This window comes from Anser anser (assembly GCF_964211835.1).
Source record: "Anser anser genome assembly, chromosome: 3".
Taxonomy (NCBI): domain Eukaryota; kingdom Metazoa; phylum Chordata; class Aves; order Anseriformes; family Anatidae; genus Anser; species Anser anser.
The window spans coordinates 43,112,827-43,137,524 of NC_139722.1; the positions used below are offsets into that span (position 1 = coordinate 43,112,827).

The 24,698-nt window shown below is 37.2% G+C and overlaps 1 long non-coding RNA gene across 3 annotated transcripts in view; it reads left to right on the forward strand.

The window, feature by feature from the left end:
* The window catches only part of LOC310897674, a 59,119-nt gene extending 51,982 nt beyond the window's left edge, over positions 1 to 7,137 (forward strand). For all 3 annotated transcript variants that reach the window (XR_014582473.1, XR_014582474.1, XR_014582475.1), the window contains exon 6: positions 5,556 to 7,137. This is a non-coding gene — a long non-coding RNA (uncharacterized lncRNA). The remainder of the gene's footprint in view (positions 1 to 5,555) is intronic.
* The last annotated feature ends 17,561 nt before the right edge of the window (positions 7,138 to 24,698 follow it).

Genomic DNA, 24,698 nt, shown 5'->3' on the forward strand with positions numbered 1-24,698 from the left:
TCAGAATTGCACTAAACACAACTCTCCATCCAGAGCCTAGCCTCACAGCCAGGCCTGTGCACTGTTGGCAGGGGAAGCAGAACAACATACTGATGCATTTCTCCTGAGTACAGCTGAGTATCAGCACAAATCAATCTTCTTTGCAGTTTATTCTACTGGCATAGCTGAAGTATTGGCATACTTCATGATAGGCTTTGTTACAAGGTTGGGGACTGTCAGCTAAAACTGGTAACTTCTTAAATCATCCCATCAAAATTCAGTAGAATTCATTTGCCTGAGCCCTGAGACACTGAAGTGAAATGATTTGGCCAGCATCCCATTATAAATCATTTTAGGAGTTGAGAAGCAAATTATGGTCTCCTCACTCTCAAACTTACATTTTGGACTGTGAAATATCATCTATAAACCGAATGCTACTTTCATTAGACTCAGCTGAGAAAATCCACACACACCAGCCTCCATCAATTAAACTAATTGAAGCAGTAGGTTTAGCCTAGCTCCCCATTCATGACTGCAGAAAAATTGCTGGGAAAAAAAAAAAAAAAATCATCCCTCAAGCTTGAAAAACCTTATTTAATTTAAAAAAAAAAAGTTAAAGAAAGTCTTTAAAGACATCTGAAGGTAAACCTCTGAAAAGAATAAAATAGGCTATAGTTGAAGAGTCACCGTGCTGTCAGGCAGATTAAATGACATGCTGGAAGAAGCTTACAGGAGGTCTGGGAGTCCTTTGTGATGAATTCTGCCACCTAATTGGAGATGGATTTGGGGTGATTTTCTTGTCTCTGAAGGAATTCAGCCCAAACTATTTATTATTACATTTTCTCTGCCTGAGAGGACTGATCCTCAAGATGAAGAGAAATACTATAAGGCGTATTGTTTAGAGTTATTTCTCCCTTTGGAGGAAAGCATATCATATCAAGTGACAAGAATGCAAATTTCTAGGAAAGTATACCTAAAGCAATGTAAAATGTGCATTTCTTCTGTGCTATCTTCTTATTACATAAATTGAAATCCACTCAGATTACTTTTTCCAAAAACAGTGACTAGGTGTGTCAAACAACTCTGCTATTTGTCACTGTGTTTTGATTAGCTTTGCAGAAAGTCTAATTGTTTCAAGGATACCTCATATTAATACATCTCTTTTTTTCTTTTCCTTTCTTCTTTTTTTTTTTTTTTTTTTCCTATTCTCAAATCTAGGTGTTCTTTTGGATGATACATAGACTGATACATGGAGCCTTAGGAAGAGGTTTCAGGCCAGGCCCCCAAAGTAGAGAAACAGATGCATTGCTTTGGCACACAAGCCTGTTTTTCTGTTGCGGCAAACATTTTAATTGATTTGTCTTTCAAATTTATTAAAAAGTTCTATAAGCTCTCCTACAAAATTACTTAAGCAGTCCTTTTTTATATTAGTACAATTTTCAGGCTTACACTCTGCTCATTTGATCACTTTAGCAGTGTACAAAATTGTGCCTCCAGGCACAGCCTGTTGCAAGAAGCCATGTGAAGATACATTGCCTCATGGGGCTGAAAATGATGCTTCCTTTCTCAGTGTGTTATCTCTCAAAGCAGCCTGGTTGTGCTAAGAGGAAAATAATTGATACACATTTTTAGACAGCTGGAGTAAATTCACATTTTACTGCTCAGCCAATTCACTGGCAAATGAGGGGGTGTAGATAGAGGTTTTCTTCTGACCCTTAACAGCCAGGTTTCTTACAGGACGTCAATCAACTGAGCTTTCCCAAGAACAAAGGTTTCTGTTCTGCTTATCCCTGATATATGGACTATGTGAGGTTGTCAGGTCTTTACTTGCAGAAGTATCACTGAGTTCTTACAGGACACTAAAAGGTAAACTGTCCTGGTTCCAGTTAGGACAGAGTTAAGTAGCTCATAGTAGCTGGTAGGGTGCTATGTTTTGGATTAGGATGAGAAGAGCGCTGATAACATGCTGATGTTTTAATTGTTGCAGAGCAGTGTTTACACCAGGCCAAGGACTTTTCGGCTTCTTGCTCTGTCCTGCCAGCGAGCAGGCTGGGGGTGCAGCAGGAGCTGGGAGGGGACAGACCCAGGACAGCTGACCCAAACTGGCCAAAGGGGTATTCCATACCATCTGACGTCATGCTAAACAATATATAGGGGTGGCTGGCCGGGGTGGGGGGGCCGGCTGCTCGGGAATAGGCTGGGCATCGGTCAGCGGGTGGTGAGCAATTGCATTGTGCATCACTTGTTTTCTTACACATTATTATTGTTAATACTATTACCATTATCACTATTATTATTATTATTGTTATTATTATTTTCCTGTCTTAATAAACTGTCTTTATCTCAACTCACAGGCTTCACTTTCCCGTTTCTCTCCCCCATCCCAGAGAGGGAGGGGGGAGGGTGAGCGAACGGCTGTGTGGTGTTTAGCTGCCAGCCGGGTTAAACCACAACATAAACTCACATCCATTTTCAAGATCTTGAGCAGAGAGCTAATTTACTTTGGGCTCTGCTTGAACAACTCAGAGTAGCTACCCATTCAGGTTTTAGGTGTAAGAAAGCTCATAAAGGCTCTCTGATGGTTCCTGAAAAAGTATGCCTCCATCAAAATCATATTATTTTTACCTCAGTTAATTAGCAGATATTAGGTGTTACAGTATTAGAACGGAAGAGTAAATACCCTACTTCTGATAAAAGTCATAACCATGCAATCACTAACCATCTTTGCCTGATGTGCCAGTAGTTTTCCCAACCAGTGCCTAAAACCAAAAATTCCCTTTTATATCATCTTCCCTCTTCTCACTTTCCAGTAGACTATGATTTCTGTATCAAATAGATTTATTATATGGGAGCCACCCATCTCAATATAACAACAATAACAATTCTCATTAACATCTGAACTTGTTGTTGTTGTGAATACAGATGCTTGACAAGGCTATCTTGTTAATATTTCCTGTGCTTGATAAATTCACTGAGAATAACTTACTGCATGATCAAAATAGTGGTCTTTAAAGGAACCAACATTGTTATCCACTGAACGAAAATGTCTCTTATGGCCTTAAAAAGGTCACCTTGAAATTTACAAAAGCAGTTGCATGGCCAGCTTAAATTGGCAGTTAGAAAATTACTTCCACAGTCAAGACACTAGACTAAATTAGCATGTTATTGAAGATCCATTTAAGATTCCATTTACTACTCTGAGAAATAATTTGTCATTCCTATTGCTAACAAATATACAAAGCTTATTCCTGACATAGCAGAACTCTTTCTGCACCTCACCAACAATATGCACCAGCATGACAATCCTGCTTCTGTCAAGCCTTTACCTCAAAGTTATCTGGCTTTTAGAGCTTTTTTAAATAAGTTACTGAATTAGGGACTAAAACTTGCACAATAGTTTTGTCCAGCAATGCAAATGTAGCTTTACAGATTTTGATGGAATTACTTGTGTTTAAAGTACTAACTTTGTTAAATATTTCTGAAGTCCAATCTGCTTGGACTGTACATGTTTCCCTTAGGTACAATGGAAATATAGTTCATAAAGGCTGAAATATTTAAATCATATCTATTTCTATTTTAATTACCTGTCACAGTCCTAATAGACAAGCTAGGCTTGAAAAAGTTTCACTTAATCTGCAGACAGATAACATGCCCAGCTGAAGGTATTACTTAAATTATACTGAGGTTTTTAGGCAAAAAAAAAAAAAGACAAAAAAAAAGACAAAAAAAAAAGACACATTTTCTTTCTGAAATGCATGTGAAGCTCCGAAGATACAATAATTGAAAAGAAATTGGGAGCTTTGTCATCAGCTTCAGTGAGAGTGAACACGATATCATTGCAGAACTGTAGGTACTTTCTGGAGAGTTTCTAGCATAGTCTGAACAAGATGACATTTTATTTCTAGAATATTTTTATTATTATCTGTTTCACTATACTGCAGTTTTATGTTCCTAAGTGTATTTTTCTCCTCTGTTCAAAGAATTAATTAACAAGTATTTTATGTGAAATGCGTACTGTATATATATACATACTGATATATATATACATACTGATCAACAGTAGCACATCACAATTTGGTTTTCTTCCTGTCTTTTGCATGTTACATGAAGGATAACTTTTCAAAAGCAGATACTTGACTTAAGAGGTTAAGTTCCATTTTCAAAAACTGCTTATGCACTTAAGAAAGGTAATAAGGTAATAAGGTGCTTATGCACCTTAGGCTCAGTGACTTATAATGTAACTTGGACTATAAGTCCATTTGGAAAAATGCATCTGAGTGCTTTTGAAAATTACAGATGAAGCCAATTATCTCAGCAAAAACTGAGACTGAGACAGGGAGAAAAAAATAAAGTATTATACAAAGAGATGAATGAGTAGATAAAAGAAAGTGCATGAGCTGAAAATTAGGTATAAAAAACATCTCAGTCAATTACAGGAACTAAATGCAGGATAACTGAAAAAGATGAAAAAATGCTGTGTTGTTGTTATTGATTGGAAATAGCACTTGCAATTTCCTGATTTTTTTCAGATTTTTTTTTAAATCTTAATTATCTCTTAACACTGACAAATTTAACTTGGATTTTCTGGGTCAAGCAATTGCTCCATAAATGTAGACATGACAAGTAGCCACCTTCAGAAATGCAGTTTATTTGTTTCTCTCACTTTCTAGGCCTGTGCTCAGAAGTAGATATTCTTGAATTTGTCTGGAGGTTCCTATTCTTTGTTTAATCACAGACATTGCCCTGGAAAATGTTTCAGCCACATTGACCCCTGCTGCTCCTTAGCTATCTGAACTCATATTAAAACATTTGATGTTAGAAACAGTGAATTGAGTAAATGGAGGAAAAGGGATTTGTGTGGGGGCTTTGACTGTATCACTTACAGAGATAGGATAGGGTGTATTTCACCAGTCCCCAGTCATTCAGGTATAATGTATTTCCAGAATATGCTCATATACAACAGAAACAAAGGTGGTTTATGCATGCATAGAAAATAAAGTAAAATAGTAGCACTGAGCTTCCAATGGCCCATCTCCAGAGTGAAAAACTGATGTGAAGTACTGCCAGACAAAGCCACCTGTAGGGTATAACATCAAATTGATCCTAAAACACTTTCATCTTGTGTCTCCAGGCACATAAATATTAGCAGATTGAGTACAGCCAGCTGTTGAATGTTCCTGTGAAATCCATGTGGTTCCCCACTAGTGTCCTCCATACATCTGGATTTGGCACTGTAATTTTGATTTAGGCAGTCTATTAGCTTTGTGGTATAGAACCAAACTGGGGATCGAAGCCCCAAGTGATAAATTAACAAAACTTATGCTGTTACTTTGCTGGAGACTTTAAAGGGAATAACATGCACAGATGTGTGGAGTACAAAATAGAGAGGTCATACAAAAGAGAATAGCTAACTGCATACACTCAGCCAAAACAACTGATTTTTTTTTTTTTTCTATAGAGATTCATTGTTCTTTCAGATGCTAAAGGGAATAGTGTTACACGTGAAATACAGTCAGCTAGACTTCTCTTTTTCTTGGGAAAATTAAGTTTTCTTCACTTTTCTTTACAATGTACAGATTTCAAGTCTGAGTGGGACTGTGAAGACCCATTTCAATGGAGAGGCTGGGCTAGATGACCTCCAGAGATCCCTTCAAATCAAAGTTTCTGTGATTGTAACACCACCTTTGTGCTGCTGTTAACAGGTTGTTAACGTAAGGCATAATGTATTGAAGCTAAGCAGTGCCTCAGTCACTCAGAGCTGGAAGATCAGAAAAGGAAATGGCATCCATTCCCTCCAGAAACACTGTGCTTCTCAGATGTGTGGCAAGCTACCTGTGAACTTTGTTGTGGAATTTTTGGCTGTTTTTGTTGAGCAGTTCTTGAGAGGAAAGGTCAACAAAGTGAAAAAGACAGTGTGTATGAATTGATGAAAGAGAAATGACAATATTTTGCAGGTAAAATACTGAAAATCAATTGGACATGCAAGTCTGGATGTGAAATTAAGACAACTGTATGCAGAAACAGAGACACCTCTATCATATTTCTATCAAAGTGTTACTGGCTATTACACTAAGGATTGGCATCATTACAGGTTTCTTAAATTGATCCAGGAAGAAAAAGATTTACTTGAACCACATCTGTTTGATCAGTTCAGTTTATACTTGTATGTCTGAAAGCTTTTAGGTCTTAAATTTAAAATGAACTCTGTACAAGTGAGGAAGCAGGCTGGAATGTGGTTTTTTTGTTGTTGTTGTTGTTTTTCACCTAGTTAATGTGCAAACTGTTGTCTTGAATCCCCACTCTTCTACAGGTGTTATATAACCTGTTTATTTTTCTAAGATATAACCCAGAATTTTGGTTGCCATAAGTGAGCTATGAAAAACTGAGAGTATATGTCAAAGACTGTCTTGTCTGAATGAGGATTCTGCATACCCCCTTGATCTCTTCAGAGGAAAACTCACATGAGTTCTGTGTTCCTGGTGCTGGCTTTCACTGAGTTAATTGGCGATGACTGTTTGCACGTCATACAATTTTTATTTTTTGCCTCTTTCTTAAGACATCCTCCCCCCAACACACTTTTTTTTTTCTTTTCTCAGAATACCATCCAGTAAAATTGATTTTATCCCTTTAATAGCTTCATTTTTCTTTCATTTCTGTAGCAGAAGGCAACTATAAAAGCTGATTGGTTCCCAGTTAGCGTAGCCTGTAAGTAAGCAGAGAGATAAGAAACCTCCCTATCTTTGTAGGTTTGGCAGAAACAGGAAATTTTCATTTAAAAAGAAAATGCATTTGAGATAAAAAGACTGAAATGTTTTAAGGGCTATTAACTGTGTTTACTTCCCTGTCAGTCCCATTATAAGTGATAGCAATTCCTTCTGTTTCCAAAGTCCAGAAGGAGAATAATTCAAACATAAATGTACATGCATGACGGTGTGACTATATAACCATACAGGTTATATAGGGGCTGTGCTTCTGGGGTTTAGTTCCAGGGGCTGGGAAATATGTAGTTGTTTATTAATGCTCTGTAAATGCCTAATATAGTCATTTATATGCTGGATTGCTGGTATTTGCCCTGAATATTTAGTGTATTGATTACCAGTTAATTCTTTGTTGTTAACAAGTCTATGTACTGCTTTGATCATGAATTAAATGACATAAACTGAGATGCTCTTTTCCCTGCAGCAGTAACCATTGGAGAAATGCTTTGCTGAGGCAGCAACTGGAGATGAGATTTGGCCTGGAGAGTCAGGAGTTGCAGCAGGGATGCCCCAGCAGGGATGCCCCAGCTCCACTGTGGAGCACTGCAGAAGCCAGAACATGCACTGTCCTTGGGAAAGAAGAAGCACTGCCCCTGCAAGAATATGGCTTCTCCAAAAGGCCAAATCACCCTTTCCACCCCCTCATTCACTCCTCCTTTCTCTTGCACCATTCTGTGTCAGGAGCTGGGAGGTGTGCATATTTCCTATTTCCCTTTGGTGAACTGATTTACATCACTCTAAGCTCATCTCTAGTGAAGTTCGTAATACTCATCCACAAGTCTCTTTGATGTCTGATTTGGCTAAGGGAAGATTTCAGTAGCCCATTGTAATTTTATTAACTTACCAAATCTGACTTTTAAGAGACCGTACTGTGTAGGTCACAGGAAACAACATAATTCATAATCTGAGAGCAGCTTCTGCCTAGCCAAGGTTTTGGGTCAGTCTGTGTCCTTACAGAGCTCTCTTGCTTACAAAGATTTTTGAGGATAACAAAAGATTTTCAGCTTGTAAGAACGTCAGCTATCCATTTTTACTACAATCACAGGTCTACCAAGAACTCTATGGTCATCTTTATTGCTGGAAATTAAATCTATGGCTTTTTATTCACCTTGAATAGAAGCCATAGTGTGTGACACACGAGCAGTCTTGTAAATAATGAGCATTCTTTTCAAAGCCCAGCACTTATTTAACCAAACTTTGAGTCTCTGGCTTTGTGAGAAATGGAGTAAAATACTAACTATCTGGCACTTTAATTCCAAGGAAGAATAATCCATGTTGACTACCCTCTACTCCAAAAGCTATAAAGCAGATCTCCAACACCCAATCCTGCGTTATGTGCATAGACACGGTTAAAAAACAAAACACAAGAGAACCACAGACTCTTAAACTCCTAAATGTAACTTTAAAAGAAAGGGAAAAGGAGTAAGTCGTTCCTTAACTCATTGCTTGTAAATTGACCAGTGGCTAGGTAAATCCCCTTTAAAAAAATGGTGGGGTCTACTTCTGCATTCTCCATTGTGCACCCTTTTGTTCCTTGGGGACTGCTCACCATCTTTCAGCCTGATCAGAACTGTCTCCCTATGGGTGTGGGATGTCCTTACCATTATCTTTACTGAGTCAGTCCCTACAAAGATATCAATAAGTTGGATATTAACTTGAGGGGCTATGGCAACGTCTACTGCAGCTTTATTTGTTGTATTACTCTACCCCCACGCAGAGAAATCTGAGGTAGGTCTGAATTCTAACAACCTTAAAAATGCACTTGCAGTCTCAAGTAAAATGGAATGATATCACTGACCTGCAAAAGAGTTGATCGTGATCATAAAGGCTTGTTTTTGAAGCACGCTATTTCAATTTCTTTTGCAACTACAATTTGCTGTTCATGAATATTTGAGTGATCACAGGGCAGTAAAAGCTTATGAGTAAGTACTGACACAAAATCATATCAGAAGCACATCGTTCCCTATTGTTCCTATAAAAAAGTGTCAGTCACTTCTTCAGGGACTGGAATGTAAGCTATGTAGTATGTAACAAATTTCTAAACTTGAATACAGAATATCAGAAAAGGATGATTTGCCAGATGGCTAAAGTATATCAGCTGATCACTGAGGATGGTGTGAAAATATAGAACACTCCCCAGTTCTAAAACAGCAGGACAACTAATTAAAGATGTCTATTTAAACCACTTAAATTGAAATTTCCAAGTTTCAGCCAATACTTTTGAACTAGTAATACTTTATCTGTTTACCTTATTGATGCTCCCGTTTGGTCTGTATTTTTTCCCAAGTTCCCCCATTTCCCTTCTTAAAAACTCTACAAAAAAAACTCCACTGAAAGAGAGAGATCAGATTCACTATCTTCCAGTACAGAATTAGCACATCCTAAAACTCCAGAAAGCTTAAAGCCCAACAGTCTGATTTGTATACCCTGGCTTATAAACTTATCCCCAGCAAGAGTAATGGGCATTTTTAGCATAAAGTCAAGTTTAGAAAATCCCATTTCTTTTGAATCTCTGTATTGTAATAACATTTTAGCCATGATGTTTGTATATCTTTCTCACAATATATGATTCCTGCCAGTATTTCTTACAAATGCAGAGGTTTTATATGCTGGAGGAGAAGAAAATGAGCTATACAGTTTCATAACTGTTCTCAACAGTTTGTCAGGGAAAAAATGCAAACATGACAGAAAATGCATACTTTAAAAGTAGGAATATTCAGAGATAATTAAATATAACTCCATGTAAGGAAAAAACTTGCCCTTCAGTAAGAAGTAACCTTTCATATTGAGAGTGTCATTAGTTCAAAAATCAGCATTTAAAGTATTTAAAGAGTAAGTTATTACTTTCAATTTATTCATTACTGCTCAAAGACAGAACTTGTAGACACAACTCATATTAGTTTTAGTAGGAAAGGAATGCCATGGGGGATTTCAGAGACAGCGACTTCCTCCTCAAGCAGGGAGCCCTGCAGTCATTAGCAATCTTGCTATACAAAATGTTGTCACACAGGGGCCACATTTCAGACACAGGCCAGGCTATGTCAAGTTTGTCAGCTTTTGATGAGTGTTTCAGCACTTATAACCAGTGAGACATAGCCGGAAAATCCATCCAACTCAGCAATGTGCAGCCTAGAGAGTCACATCATCTGACTGTTGTTCAGACCAAGTGAGAAGCACTGGCATGGGAGTTGTGAGAGTGGATTCAAAAGGGTGAGCTGCCCTTCATCTTGGAGTCATCCTCATCGCCTGTGCAGGCAGCAAGCTGCTGAAAAGTACCCCTGTGCCCCTAGGGTCCCCCATCCACCAGCCAGAAAGGAGGGGGTAAGTTGCATGGGTAAACAGGGCTGGCAGGTCAGCATGCTGCCAAACCCTCCCACATGGGCTGCCTGGGGAGGCACAATGTGGCCAGAGAACAGTACATGCAATGTACTGCCCTGAGCAGCTGCCAAGTGCAGTGAAGACAGAGACTTCACAGTGAGTTCTCGGGTTTGGAATTTGTCCCTTTTCCTTCCTGAATGCAGCTTTTGAAGGTGCATGCAGTTGTGTTTGACAGAATTATGGCCAGCAATGACCTTGTGCCTTCATCTCATGCGTTCTCGGAAATTCATGGCATGATTTATGAGGGTTGAACTTGGATATATGATACATAAAGTATAAACTCTGCCACTCATAGGATAGATGAACGATGCTGATTGTGTTGCATTTGTCAGCTCAAAGAGACACAAGTACATCGGAGTCCAGGCATACAAGTAGCAACGCATTGCATTGGAGGGCTATGCACTTATATTCAGGAGAAAGTACAGAAGCTCATTAACACTTCAGTAAAACAGATGCCAGAAAATTCAGTGCTGTCCTTGGAAAATGACAGCTCCTAGAAAGTCTAAACCAAGTAAAATAGCAGACAAGGGGACAATTTTAACAGTGTCATACTTTTGTCAGTACTCACTGACAAAGCAAGGTGAAATCTTAGCCATAACTTTCAACATGATGGAGAGGAGGAAAAATCACTTTGTAAGGTGCAGAAAAGTGAAAGTGTGTTGATATAACAAACAAATGTTGAATACTTCACCTATCTTTCAGTGTATATTATACTCTGTACACTTATATTCCGTGTTTTCACTGAAATTGTTACTATCTGAATCACAAGAGTTAAATCAGTAATTTTCTATGTTCTTGGCATCTTGTTTTTCTGCTCCTTCTGTTGTATCCAAACATCTCAGCTGTTCTCATTTTTGTGGATAAGGATTTCAAAAGCAATAGCAATTCACAGTGGGATGGATTTTTTCCCCTTCACTGAAAAATCAAAACAAATCCAATGTGATCCCAACATTTTCTTCATTGCTCTGGGAGACATCCAAACCCTATCTACTGAGGCTATTGATGAGATTCATATATCATAATCAAACAGGAGAAAAAAAAAATCCGTGGTCTTAGTAATACATTGTGAAATACTGGGATAAACAAAGAACAGTTTAAAAGAGCTATTAAATCATTTGCACCACCAATAAAAAGAAAAGAACATTTAACCTTCCTCTGACACAGAAAGCTTCTCTGTCTGTTCTGTTTGGCAGAAGGTTACTATGGGTAATGAACTAAGCAAAATGCTGGTCTAGCTGCCTGGAATGCAATTTTATAATAGTATCAACAGCAGAGACTTTATGTTCATCCCAGATGAAAGAAATAGGCTAGATCCAAGTAAGGGCAGATGACTTCTTTATATTGCAGGCACTTGAATCCAAAACTACAGACCTTTGTTCAATTTCTTGTGCTCCATTCCCCACCTTACCTGAAAATTCCATTTTCGTGCCTCACGTTTCTGCAAATGGCCCTTCTAGTACCCACACTTCACGTATAGGAATGAGATACGACATTAGGCAAGTCAATGAGTCAAAGAAATACATTCTGTCTCTTTAGGAAGAATACTTATTCCTTAGGAATAAGAGATACTGGCTATAAAGGAAGTTATTGCCACAGCTGATGATGTTCTGTGCCTTCTACAGCCGCAAGGGTTTCAGGGACTTACACAATACTTATATGTGTCTTTAAACATAGAGACAGTTAGGAGAGAGAAACCAAGCTCTTGCTGTTGCTGGCTCTCCTGTTAAAGTGGCAGCACCTCAGGGCATCAAGCAGTGCAAGGAGAGGCTTTCACTTCAGGTTAAGATTCTTAGATTTTCATGTCCACATGTAGATGTCCATATGCATCAGAAGCTTAAGTTTTTGCTGCTCTTGCTGGAGCTGGAGAGAATTTAAGCTGGCCAGTCTGTGAGCTCCTACTTTAGGCTGAATTTTACTTCTCTATGTTTGTTTAGCTTTTGGGAGCAGGTTCCCACTGACTGGAGGTTCGATACCTTGGACACTACCAGAAAAGACCACAGGAGCAACATGCTTACAGCATTTGGCTGGGAAGGTGAAGTTCCTATGCTTTTGTCTTTTCTGTTTTTGTAAAAAGCTCACTGTTCAAAATGAGAAAGAGGGCACTCTGCACTTAGATAAATGTTCTCAGATGAAAGAAGCCAGGCTCCTTTTCTGTGTTCTTTCACACCAGTTTTGTTCACTATTGTGTCTGATCACCTTCTACATGCTTATTAACTGATATGACTAAGACCTGACTTACACAGCTCCTTTATTCTGCATTTTTTCACTGGAATGGAATTATAAGCAATCAAACGTCTCTTATCTGGTAAAATCAAAATACTTTTTACTTCAAATGAAAGTTGCAGCCATTTGTGATCAGGTCATGGTTTCTAAACCCATTCATTTCATTACTGGAACAGCCCTTGAGAAACCACCGTCTCCTGCAGACAGAAGTATAACTTCATAGTGGTAGCTCCATTGTGAAGACAGTTTTCCAAAGTGAAACTGTTGAATTCACAAGGATCTTATTTCATGTAGTAAGTGCCAGGTAGCTCAATTATCAATTCATAGTTTAATCTGGAACATTTCCCATGTTACTTACCTATTCTCAAATACTTGAACAAATGAGTAAAACAAGGAAATTAATTAGAATGAGTAAATAACCAGTGAATAGAGAGTTCTTTCTCAAAAAACTGTGGCTGATATCCCAGGTCACTCTGATTCCTTGGATAATACGGATTCTATCCAACACAGTCATGTCAGCTAGAAACTTGGCAAGGATATTTCTCTGTTTGCAATTGTGTAGCTCACTGCTGTATTATTGCTAATTTGGGCTGAGGAAGTGAAAAGAATACAAATCTAAAAGAAAAGAAAAAAAAGGTTTTCAGCTAGTATTGTTAATTGGAACATTTGATAGTCTTAGAAGAGTAAAAGATAATTCAATTCATGTTATAGCTTAATCTAGTCAACCCTTGGAAAATATAATAGTTTTGCAGTTGTTATCTATTTTTGCATAAATATAATTGTTTTCAAGGTCTTTTTTCTCTGCCAAGAGCATTGATAGAAACAAAAAGTTTCTCTGCAGAAAACAGTAATACTAATACATTAAGGAGGTGATCTTTAAAAACACCCGTCTCTCATTCAAATTATAGAGACGAAGAGCTAGTTTTGCTAACACAAAGAGTTTAAAATATAGTACCTGCTGTGGGAATCTCATCTTATTTCTGTGTGTTCAGGATTCATACAAGAATCTAGTTTAATTTGAAATAGGTCTCTACAAATACCTGGCTGTCAGAGCAGTGCAGATTCATTGTATATAGGTTTTGGCCAATATGGGCAGAAACAACTGCTTTCAGAGATGCACAAGCATCAAGTTTACCAGACACTGGAGTTGTTTAGAACCACCCTCGACTCTTGTTATCAGTACAATTTTTCTTTGCCTTTCATCCACAAGGATTTTACTGTCTGGAAACCTACAACTGCCTGTCTCGCAGTGTTCTCCATCTAGCTACTCCTCTATTCTATCTGCTTTTTCTGATTATAAAATAATGATGGTTCAGACTTTATCCAGAAACCGAGATGGAAACTCTTACCGAGCCTGAGTTTGCAAAATCCTTAGAGGCCAAAGGACTTCCTTTCTTGTTGATAGATACTTCATATTATCATATAAATAGCTTAAATCTCTTCAGGATCTTCTCTGGCCTCTCTTCCAGAATGCTTTCAGCTCTTAGAAGACTTAGCTACAATAGTAAATACCTACTTATAAAAGTTTATATGACCTCTTATATTCAAAAAGAAGTGAAAGGTTCATTCAGAAAATGACCAGCATTGTTTTAAGAATTATAATAACCGATAATAATTCAACTGATAGATTCACCATCACAAATTGATTAATTTCTCAGAGACTATTTAGGGCAGAAATACCAAGAATATCTTCTGTTTAATAGAGAAAGATTAGAAAAAAAGTTACTGCTTTGGAGGATTTCAAAGAAATTCTTTATCTTATATTCACTGAGAATGATATTTTGTTTTGATGTTGTTGTTGTTGTATGGTTGTGGGGATGACAAATAGTCCATCCACTTGCCTTGGAAGAACCAGGAATTTGATTCCTCCCAAAAATGCAAGGACATTTGTGTCTGCTTGAGTAAATGCAATGTTACCTATTATTTGAAGATTTTCCTTACCCATAGAAGGAAATAATAGCTAGATAGTTAAAAAGGATTTTCAAACTTTATTTCTTAGTAAAAACACAAAGTCTCCCTCACCTGTAGACAAGCACACAATTCAGTTTTTACTAGCTTACTAACAGCAAAAACTGTTATTAATACCTGCCCAGGCCATACACATTCCTCTTTCTGGCATTTCTCTGGGCTCCCTCTCACCCTAGCATTTCATTTCACTACCAGCCCCAATATTTATTTGAATTAGGTTTACCTCCTTTCTAAGTTATAGTATGATCTTTTATCCCATGGCTTGTTCCAAAATCCCTTTTCCCTTGCATCATGACAGAATAGGGAAGGGAAAGACAAATTCCCCTATGTCTATTTCTGTTGCCTTGTTAAAAGTTACATAGTGCTTAAAGTACATTACAGCAGGATGGCATGCGGGTCTGCATCTCCTTCTCTTTGGCTTTTAGTTCCCATCACCACTTTTTCCCAGAAGCTGATTTTTTTCCTAACTCTATGGTGAGTTGGTTTACCAATGAATTGGAAAACAATCCAACAAAAGCACTGAATAATTTTCTGTGTTTTAGTGCTCTAAATCAGCTCATTACAAGTTTGCACAAGAGCTAGTGGTGAGAAAAATGAGATAGTGGGACCTGTGGCCAAGGACAGCCCAGGGATGGGGGAATGGGCCTGTGAACCCTGCTCACCAGCTCTTTGCCATTAGATTGGCTCATCTGATTTTGTGCTTGGAACACAATTCCCAATCCCTTTTTCTTTAGCATAATAAAGCATATCAACAAAGTATGCATTAACAGGGATTTTATGAGGGATTTAATATGGGATTAAACTATTTAATTGACTGATTTCATTAAGATATTTATTAATAGTGTTCAGGTTACTTTTGAAACTGACATCTAGTTATGTGTTGAATATGATGACTGTAAGATAACTTTCATAGGAGTACGTATAAGTTGCTAGACTTTATCTCAAAACTCAGTGCCTCACACAGATATTTAGGACATCCCTGCATCAGTTTCATAATGCTCATTTATTAACCAAAAACATAGAAAATATCATCCATTTTCAAATGTATATTACATCTTCTTCCCACTGTAGAATATCAGATTCGCAAAAGAGAATAAGCATGTCAAGTGCAAAATTAAATTTTGATTTACTTATTTTCTAGGAAACATTGGTCTTCAGTAATGAAAAACAATATGGCTAAATCCTCCTTGCTTTTTTCATACAAGTAATCTTATTATGGACTTGCTCTAACATACGTGGAAAGATTTACCATGGTTTCAAAAGACCAATCAGTCTCCAAATTAGTATATTTTATTTTCTTTAGAAAGGATATTCTGAAAGACCCTTTGAATAGGTAACTACATATTTCAGTCTTAAAGAAATAGGGGCATATATATGTAATATCGCAATATCACATATATTTTATGTAATATATATGCAATCAGTTCATCATGCAATTTTAGCTTCTGCACCAAAGCAACCCTCAGCCCAACCCAGCATGTCTGAATGTAAAACGCATTCATATTGCCTTCCAAGCTGCCAGAGTAAACAAAACACAGAGACAAAGAAAACAACATTTCACATGAAATTTCTATTTTTTTCTATTGCTAGGCTTGTAAGAAACTGAAAGATGCACCTTTATATTCAAAGATTTCTAAAATGCTAATTGAGACTTTAGGCTTGCTGTCATTGCATTTACTGATAATGAATTATTCTTGATTTCTACTGATTTGAAATCTAATCTTGCCTTACTGATTTCAGAAAGTATGTTCCTGACTTCTGCTTTTGTGACTAAGAGGCAAACAAATTTAATCAATTTTATTGTCTTTTTTTTTTTTTTCTTCATGTAGTCTATATCTCTTATTTTTTCATGTGGACAGAATTCTAGAGAGCTGTTCAAAGACAGAGAATGTTTCCTGACAAGTCTGAGGCAGAGAAGGAAATAAAAGACATCAAAAACTAGACAAAGTCAGGATGATCATTTCATACTGTCACTCCAGACTTCACTGCACTTCCAGACACTTTTACAACAGTGCCAACTGACAGCATTTCAATGCAGTTACAGATTGTTTATTGGACCTCCAGCTGTTCTGTCAGAGAGTAAATTGGAAGAAAATGATAAAATTGTGTCCAATTCTTTAGATATTAAATATTATTTATTTATTTATTTTATTTATTTGTTTATTGCAGTTTATTTATTTATTTATTGCAGTTAGCTTTCTTTTAACATATAATCTTACCAAGGGAGAAATATTTTATTTCCAAGGGAGCCACTGTATGCAGAATGCAACTATCAAATCACTTTTGTCCTTTAAGTCCTACAGGGGATGTGCTTATGTGTTTTGCTGCATACCAGTGACAGAATATAAGTTAAGATTTGGCGGTAATTCTTCCTAAAACACTAGTCATGCTCTTCAGCATTACGCTGAATCTTTATGCCTTTAGGGATGTACTGGCATCTATACAGGTTGTGGGCATGGATCTAAAGGTCACAGATAACAGCTAGATAATTACTACTTTCAACCTCAATTGCAAATTATTGCTTAATTGTCATCTGTGCCTTTGAAAAAGTTCTCCTTAATTGTTTTGCTGAGTTGGCACCTATGTGTGGCCTAGCTCACTTCATACTTTACAGGGTGAAGTGCACAGCTAAAGATTTTGCAGGATTAAGAAAAAATCTCCCTGATACACCAGCTCTTTTTCTTTGCTGTTTGTAACGTCAGTGAAGTTACCAGAATGGTATTGCATACCATAAGATAACAGAAACTGAAAACTGTAGTATACAGAAAAATAGTGCAGGACGGTGCAGGGATATGAGCAATCACACCACTGTTGGGGAACCTCAAGGAACAGAACTAGTTTTTACAAGAATCAAAGGAGTCTTAGTGTTTCAGTAGTCTTGTTTGTTAGGGATGGAAAACAGTTGTCGTATTAATCAGTTGTCAGTGACTGTTTTTTGTCTATGTTACCAAAATGATGGGAGGTAGATGAGAACCACTTCAGTGTGCAATAGTTGAGGCTGTGACTTTCTAAAGTCCATGCTTGTTACTTTTACCTACTTTACCAACTCCTGTAAGGAGAGGGGTCGGGGAAACTCCTGACCACTTTCAAAGTTTAAATATTGAATAGATGTGAATAGCATATCTGAATAATTTATTAATAGATAAAGAACAGGTAATGATAGTTGCAATAGGGAAATATATCTGTTGCAGAAAGGACAAGACTGAAAAAAATCTGTAATAATAAATGAAAATGTACCCTGTCTTTGAAGACAATCTTGTAGTTGTACTTTCCCCACTAATCCTTCATTGATTGATGTCTATTAGCTATTTCTTTGCCATTATTTTCATTATTCTCTTCCTTATCATATGATGACAATCTTCTCTCCTTCATTTTCTCCCCATTCTACTATAAGGACCATTTGACATTTTAGACTCCTTGCGGATGCCAAAACCATAGTCACAAATGGCTTGTCTTTGTCTTATATTAATTATTTATCATGAACAAACATCATCCAAGCTTGAGATTTTCAATGCTAAAACATCCATATCCCACTCACCACTTAGTTTTACCCAAAGACTGAGTTTTTATAGGCAGGACGAACTGCATAGTAAATGTTCAAAGCAGTAAAATATCAGCACTAGCTTCTCTTCGTCTTGTTACATTGCTGGCAGCCATGATGAATCAAAATATTATCCCATTAGTGGTCCATTTTGTGGATGTTACCAGTAGAAATGTAAAAAGACTATTATCATTTTTATTTTTATTATATCAACGCAGTATACTATGTAGTATAAATAAATTATAAAATAAATCTGTTCTTTTGAATGCAATAATTATTATGCTAAGTATGCCATATGTAAAATGGAAAAGAACCATCCTGTACTCATTAATAATAGTTGCTTCAGGACAGAAAACTCAGGAGTAGTTTTCTTTTAAAATATTATTTTTCACCGTTGAGCACCGTCAGAAAAAGCACTACTTTCTGAAGATGTAAAATTTCTACAATTTAGATGTAAGCATAAAATATCTGCCTGTATCTATACACCAAAGTCTTTTGTGGCGCTACTGTTTTGTCCCTTTTGAAACATTAATATAGAAACTATTATAGTTGCAAGGTATCCAGTACCTGGAGAAGCAAAATTTACCCTCTCTATACAAGACAGAAAAGTCTATCTCACCTTCAACTGGGTCTAAGGTCCTTACAATATAAGCACCCAGTTGGGAGCAAAGTCTATTCATATAATCATAGAATGGCTTGGGTTGTAAGGGACCTTAAAGATCATCTAGTTCCAACCCCCCTGCCATGAACAAGGATGCCAACCACCAGATCAGGCTGCCCAGAGCCTCATCCAAGCTGGTCTTGAACTCCTCCAGGGACGGGGCATCCACAGCTTCTCTGAGCAACCTGTTCCAGTCCTTCGCCACCCTCTGAGTGAATAATTTCCTCCTAATATTTAATCTAAATCTCCCCTCTTTTATTTTAAAAGCATTCTGCCTTGCCTTATTATTATCTGCCCAAGCAAAAAGTTGCTCTCCATATTATAAGCCCCCTTTAAGTATCAAAAAGCTGCGATGAGGTCTCCCCAGAGTCCTCTCTTCTTCAGGTTGAACATCCCCAGATCTCTTAACCTTTCTTCATGGGAGAATTCGTTTGAATGCCCTCAAACCAAGCAGTGACCTGAATCTCAGATATTGTATTTCTAGGGCAGGGTGATCAACTGCTATTTGGAGTTCAGACAGACACTCATGTTATCATTTCCTTTTGTTTATCACTAACATTGTTGAACCTATTTCTTCAAAGGTGTTCATCTTGTCAGTATTATACAGTTTACTTGCCTGGTCTGCAGAGACATTAACTCTTTCAGCAAAATGTCTGCACAATTTAGTCTTCGTTTGTACAAACCAGTCTATATAGGTTATACAGAATGAATAGCCATAACCATTTGCACAGTTATGCCCATTCTCACTTCAAAGTGTTTGTAATTATGTCTTTTCAAACTCAAGAAAGCTTTGGAGAAGGTAGTAGAAAATATCACTGTAGTTCAGTGTATAATAATCAGAGACATAAAAAGAAAGATCAGGTAATTGTTCCCCAATGATTATCTCATCAGTACCTCAAATATGAAAACTTTCAGTTAAAGTCATGAAAATAACACAAAATTATGCACATAAGTAGGTAATGACATGTAGCAGGGAAAAAGGTATTCTTTCACAACGATAACTGTAGAAGCATCTTGCAGAAAAAATGCTATTTATAGATACTATATTATTCAAAAATGACAACAACAAAAATCAAACTACTTCTAAATATCTTTCAGCATATAACCAGCTGCACTGAAAAACTTAATAAAAAAAAGCCAAAAAATATGGTACTACCATCTCACCAACTTGAAAAAAAGGGGATTCAACTCCAGATGAAGACACTGTCATTAAGATATCTGAGGGTATCTGTGGGTGAACTAAATGTATAAGACCCCTCCAGCTGGTACAGATTTAGTTAATGGAATAAAAAGTGACAGCTCAATAGACACCAACATTCAATCAGCTGAACTGCTTCCTCAACTGTATTGACAAAGTACTAAATTTAGTCACATAAGTCTAGCTCTCTCATACAGTTTTGGGTGCACTACAATATCTAATATGGCTTCTGCTTACCCCTTAAAAGAACACAAGTCTTTGCTTGTCCCATGCAGAAGGCTCACATATTAAAGGGTGTTTCAAATTGCAATATGTGCCCATATTTAGATAAATGTGGTTTTTTTTTCTTGATTCCTAACTAAATTGGCATTTGTATTTTATTCATTTCAATGTTTGTGCCTCGGTTTGTTCAGATAGATCTGCTATGGCTGCTCTTGGCCTGAAGAAGCTGGCTGTTCATGTCTTGGACAGGTGTACACTTCATTGGGTTAAAAGCTGGTTGGGTGGTCAGGCCCAAAGAGTCATGGTGAATGGAGTTAAATCCAGTTGGAGACCAGTCACTAGTAGGGTCCCCCAGTGCTGGGGCTAGCTCTGTTCAATATCTTTGTCAATGATCTTGACAGGGGGATTGAGTGCACCCTCAGCAAGTTTGCAGATGACACGAAGTTAGGAATGAGTGTTGATCTGCTCAAGAATAGGAGGGCTCTGCAGAAGGACCTGGGATCAATGGGCCGAGGCCAACTGTATGAAGTTCAACAAGGCTGTGTTGGGTTTTACACTTGGGACACAACAACCCCATGCAATGTTACAGGGGAAAGAGTGGCTGGAAAGCTGCCTGGTGGAAAGGGACCTGGGAGTATTGGTCAACATCCAGATGAACATGAGACAGCAGTGTGCTCACATGGCCAAGAAGGCCAACAGCATCCTGACTTGTATCAGGAATAGTGTGGCCAGCACGACGAGGGAACTGTTTTCCCCTCAAATATTGTCTTCACTTTTGGGCCCCTCACTACAAGAAGGACATTGAGGTGCTGGAGTGTGTCCAGGAAAGGACAACAAAGCTGGTGAACGGTCTTACGAGGAGTGGCTGAGGGAGCTGTGGTTGTTTAGCCTGGAGAAAAGGAGGCCCAGGGGAGACCTTATCGCTCTCTACAACTACCTTGAAGGAGGCTATAATAAAGTGGGGATCAGTCTTTTCTCCCAAGGACCAAGTGATAAGATGAGGAAATTGCCTTAAGTTGTGCCAGGGGACGTTTAGGTTGGATATTAAGAAAAATTTCTTCACCAAAAGGATTGTGAAGTATTGGAACAGGCTGCCCAGGGAAGCAGCTGAGTCACCATTGCTAGAGGCATTCAAGAAAGATGTGGATGTAGTGCTTAGTGACATGGTTTAATGATGGACTTGGCAGTGCTATTAGAGGTTAGATTAGATGATCGTAGAGGTCTTTTCCAACTTAAATGATTCTATGATTCTAAGATCTTTCTCCACTGATCGTGTGAGGGATTTTGGCAGTTACCTGGGCTTTTCCTTAGACACCAAACATTTAGACATATGTATCTTCAATGTGAGTAAAAGAACAAGTGATTAAATTATAAAAAAAAAAAAAACAAAAAACAAAAAACAAAACAGATGATATACTTTTAAGGGTTTATTTTAATGAAATGAACATTAAACCAATTGTCATCTATTTTGTACTACTTCCTAGTACGAGTACATGAATATATAATAGATATAACACCAATGGCAACACTCTTTGAAGAAAATCATAGACTTTTAGAATGGTTTGGGTTCCAAGGGACCTTAAAGATCATCTAGTTCCAACCACCCTGCCATGGAGTAGGGAGAATCAAAAATAATGAGTCATACAGCAGAACTACATTGTGACTTCTCTGAAGGATATGGACATTATGTTCATTCTACACACTTGATTCCTCTCTTTTGTTTTATTTCTGACACATTTTAATCAGAGACAAAATTACAAATGATATTGAGTCATTACTCACATCTGGTAATTAAGGTGTCTTTATGAGTAGATGGGCCAAATTCTTATCCAAGATAACTCTGTTAACTTTAGCCTTGCAGAAATGATGCACTGAACCTGATTTTAGATTGTAATAATAGTAACAGGTATGTTCAGTTCAGATCTTGATTTCTCCTAAATTGTAGATGCAGCCAAGTCCTCTCCAAGACTCTAATTTGCTTTGTAGTGCACTTCCCACTTGCACTACAAGCTGGACATATTCAGCATCCAGCTGGAGGAATGAGTGTGCTGTAGCTTGTTTTCCTTGAGGTAACTGTGACCCCAGGGACTGACCACACTGATATTTAGGATTCTTCTTGAGTTGCCTTGACCTCTTCGTGTGAGCTGACCTTCTCATGACATACCTTGTGACTGCACAGAGGCTAGTCACCTTGTATTTCTTAATTTTGAAGTAGGAGCACGTTAGGAGTCAGTCTACTGTTCTCCATCTTTTCTGAGCTGTTTGTAGGGGCCAGACTGGAAGGACATATGTTGGAAAAGGACTAAAAGTTGCACAGCTTAATAAATTTGGAGCATCCTAGATGTACCTGAAAGGTAAATAGAAACACAGGTTTTGTCTGCTAGAGTTTGAATGATTACCTATAACAGCACTTTTACTGTGGAGTTAGATACCATTAAGCATCTATTATATTTTGTTAGATACTTAGACATCGGAAACTATGTGTGGCTTTAAAAAAAATTAAATTTTCTTCGGCTTCTCTGTGCTGTCTAAAGAATGCAAGTATCACAGTATAATCACATTTCTGTTTTCAGTTGCAGTATTAACCTTGACTATGGAAGCACCTTTAAAAAAAAATGGTTTTTGATACCATTCTGTCATATTCTAATTACACAAACAAATGAGATTTCGATCATGAAATCTCAGACAAAGCTGTAACAAACATGACATATTATGGAGATGCATTCTCTGAAATAGTCCATGGCTAACTCCTTCCTTTTTTTGAGACCCTGTCAGGCTGTTTGATAAGAAATATTCATACAATGATTATCTTCTTTATTACACTTCCATTTTATCACTGAATAGACTATCTCTCCTCCTTTCATAATTGTCTTAACAACACTGTTACAACAGCTGTGATTGCATGTATGGCAAAGTGACATTAGGAAAGTGATTTGTGTGTTTCTAGAATGCTTTAAGGAAATTAAGCTGTTGGAAAGAAGAAAAATGGACTAGAAAAAGCTGGTGTCAAAGTCCTGAGAGCACTGGTAAGCTTTAATAACTTGTATACTCTGTGCACAATACTGAGTTGTGTTTTTCTTTTTTGATGTTTGGGCCTTTCTGGACTACAATAATTAGTAACATATATACAAGTAATTTAAAAAATATATATTATTATTATTTTAAGACAAAATAATAGTCTTCTCCCAGATTTTTTTTTTTTTTTTTTTGCCAGGTCAGGCACCATGGTGAATTCTTCTTGATGCTCTCTCTCTCTATTTCTGATTTCTTAATGAGGAAAATTGTTTTGGCCTACTCCATTTTGCATCTGTCATCTCTCCATTCCATACTGCCATTTACACAATAGCACTTTTTTCATGTCAATATATTTTTCAGTTGAAAAAAGGTAAATTACATATGAGATGCAGAATCAAAACTATTAGTCTTCCAATTAGCCCAGGAGTGACAATTTCTACGCATCAAAATCATTTTCTATTAATTTATATTTCTGTTCTACAGTTTTATTTTACTTGTACAGTCTCAATTTCTTTCTCAAATTCACTTTTTTTTTTCTTGCAGCTTTCTCAGTCTGTGGAAACTATTTTGCAAGCAAAAGAGTCAAAAGTATCGACATTACCTCAGCTTACTATGCTATGTGTTTGACAGAAATTCCACACCAGAATTTTTCAGATTTCTCTCTGTATGTGAATTATGAATCCCCCACTTCAAAAGAACATGCATCATTTATTTCCCTGTCTAAAAATGCATAACATCTATGGGGCAACTCTACAGAATACAGACAGAAAACAGAATATTGGCTAATTTTTCAGTTTTGTTTATTTTTTGTTTGGCTTGTTGGTTGGTTTACTTCAGTATAAAAGCTAAGGATACAGAGGTGTCAATTACATATATATTTACCACACTTCTCCCTGTGATGCATATTGACTATATTCAAAGCCTATTTTGTGATAGGAATGGCAAACATTTGTTTGAAAATGGAAAGAGATTGCATTATTTACTCATACCCATTTGTCTTGCTTCATATGAGTCCAAGTATTCTCTTCCTGTATTGATCACTGTATTGTTCTGGTATATGTTAAGCCTGGAGGCTACATATCAGCCTCTTGCTGTTCAGTCAGAAGTCTAGTGAAGAATTAGATGTCTTACCTCACTAGCTTTTCTGCAGGAAAATCTTAAAATATGTTTGTTGGTATTTGAGAAAGGGAGAGCTACAAAAAATGCAACAGGCATTTATAATGGAGTATGATCCTCTTTGAAGTCCTGTTAGCTCCCAGGTGAGATTATTATTTTGTGTGACCATCTGTAGACAGGAACATTATGTTCTAAAGGATTTATGTTGTGATGTTGTGTCTTTTGCTGCACACAGAAAGTGATAGAATTCAGGAATATTCCCCCACCTGCCCCATTTTGTCACATATCTTTTATCTTAGGAAGCAGCAAGTAGTGCTGTCAGCTCTATTAACAACATCACAAATCTTGCTGACACATGCATTAAAAAAATTATCACAGTCTCCTGTGGTAATATTCTGAAGTCTTCAAAAGGGTTTCCATTTCTCTTTTTTTTTAGTAGAACTAGGCCTAATTGACTACAACTGTTATCCTTTTTCCTTTTCATAGTGCCCAAGAAAATGAGAGGCAGTCAATAAAAAATAATAATAATAAAAGAACTAGTGACTAGTGACTTACTTCAGGTAAGGAAAGAAGTAAAAGAGAAGTAGGAAGAGGAAAATGCCAGAGGTAAGATATGTGATTCTAGAGAAAAGCCTAATG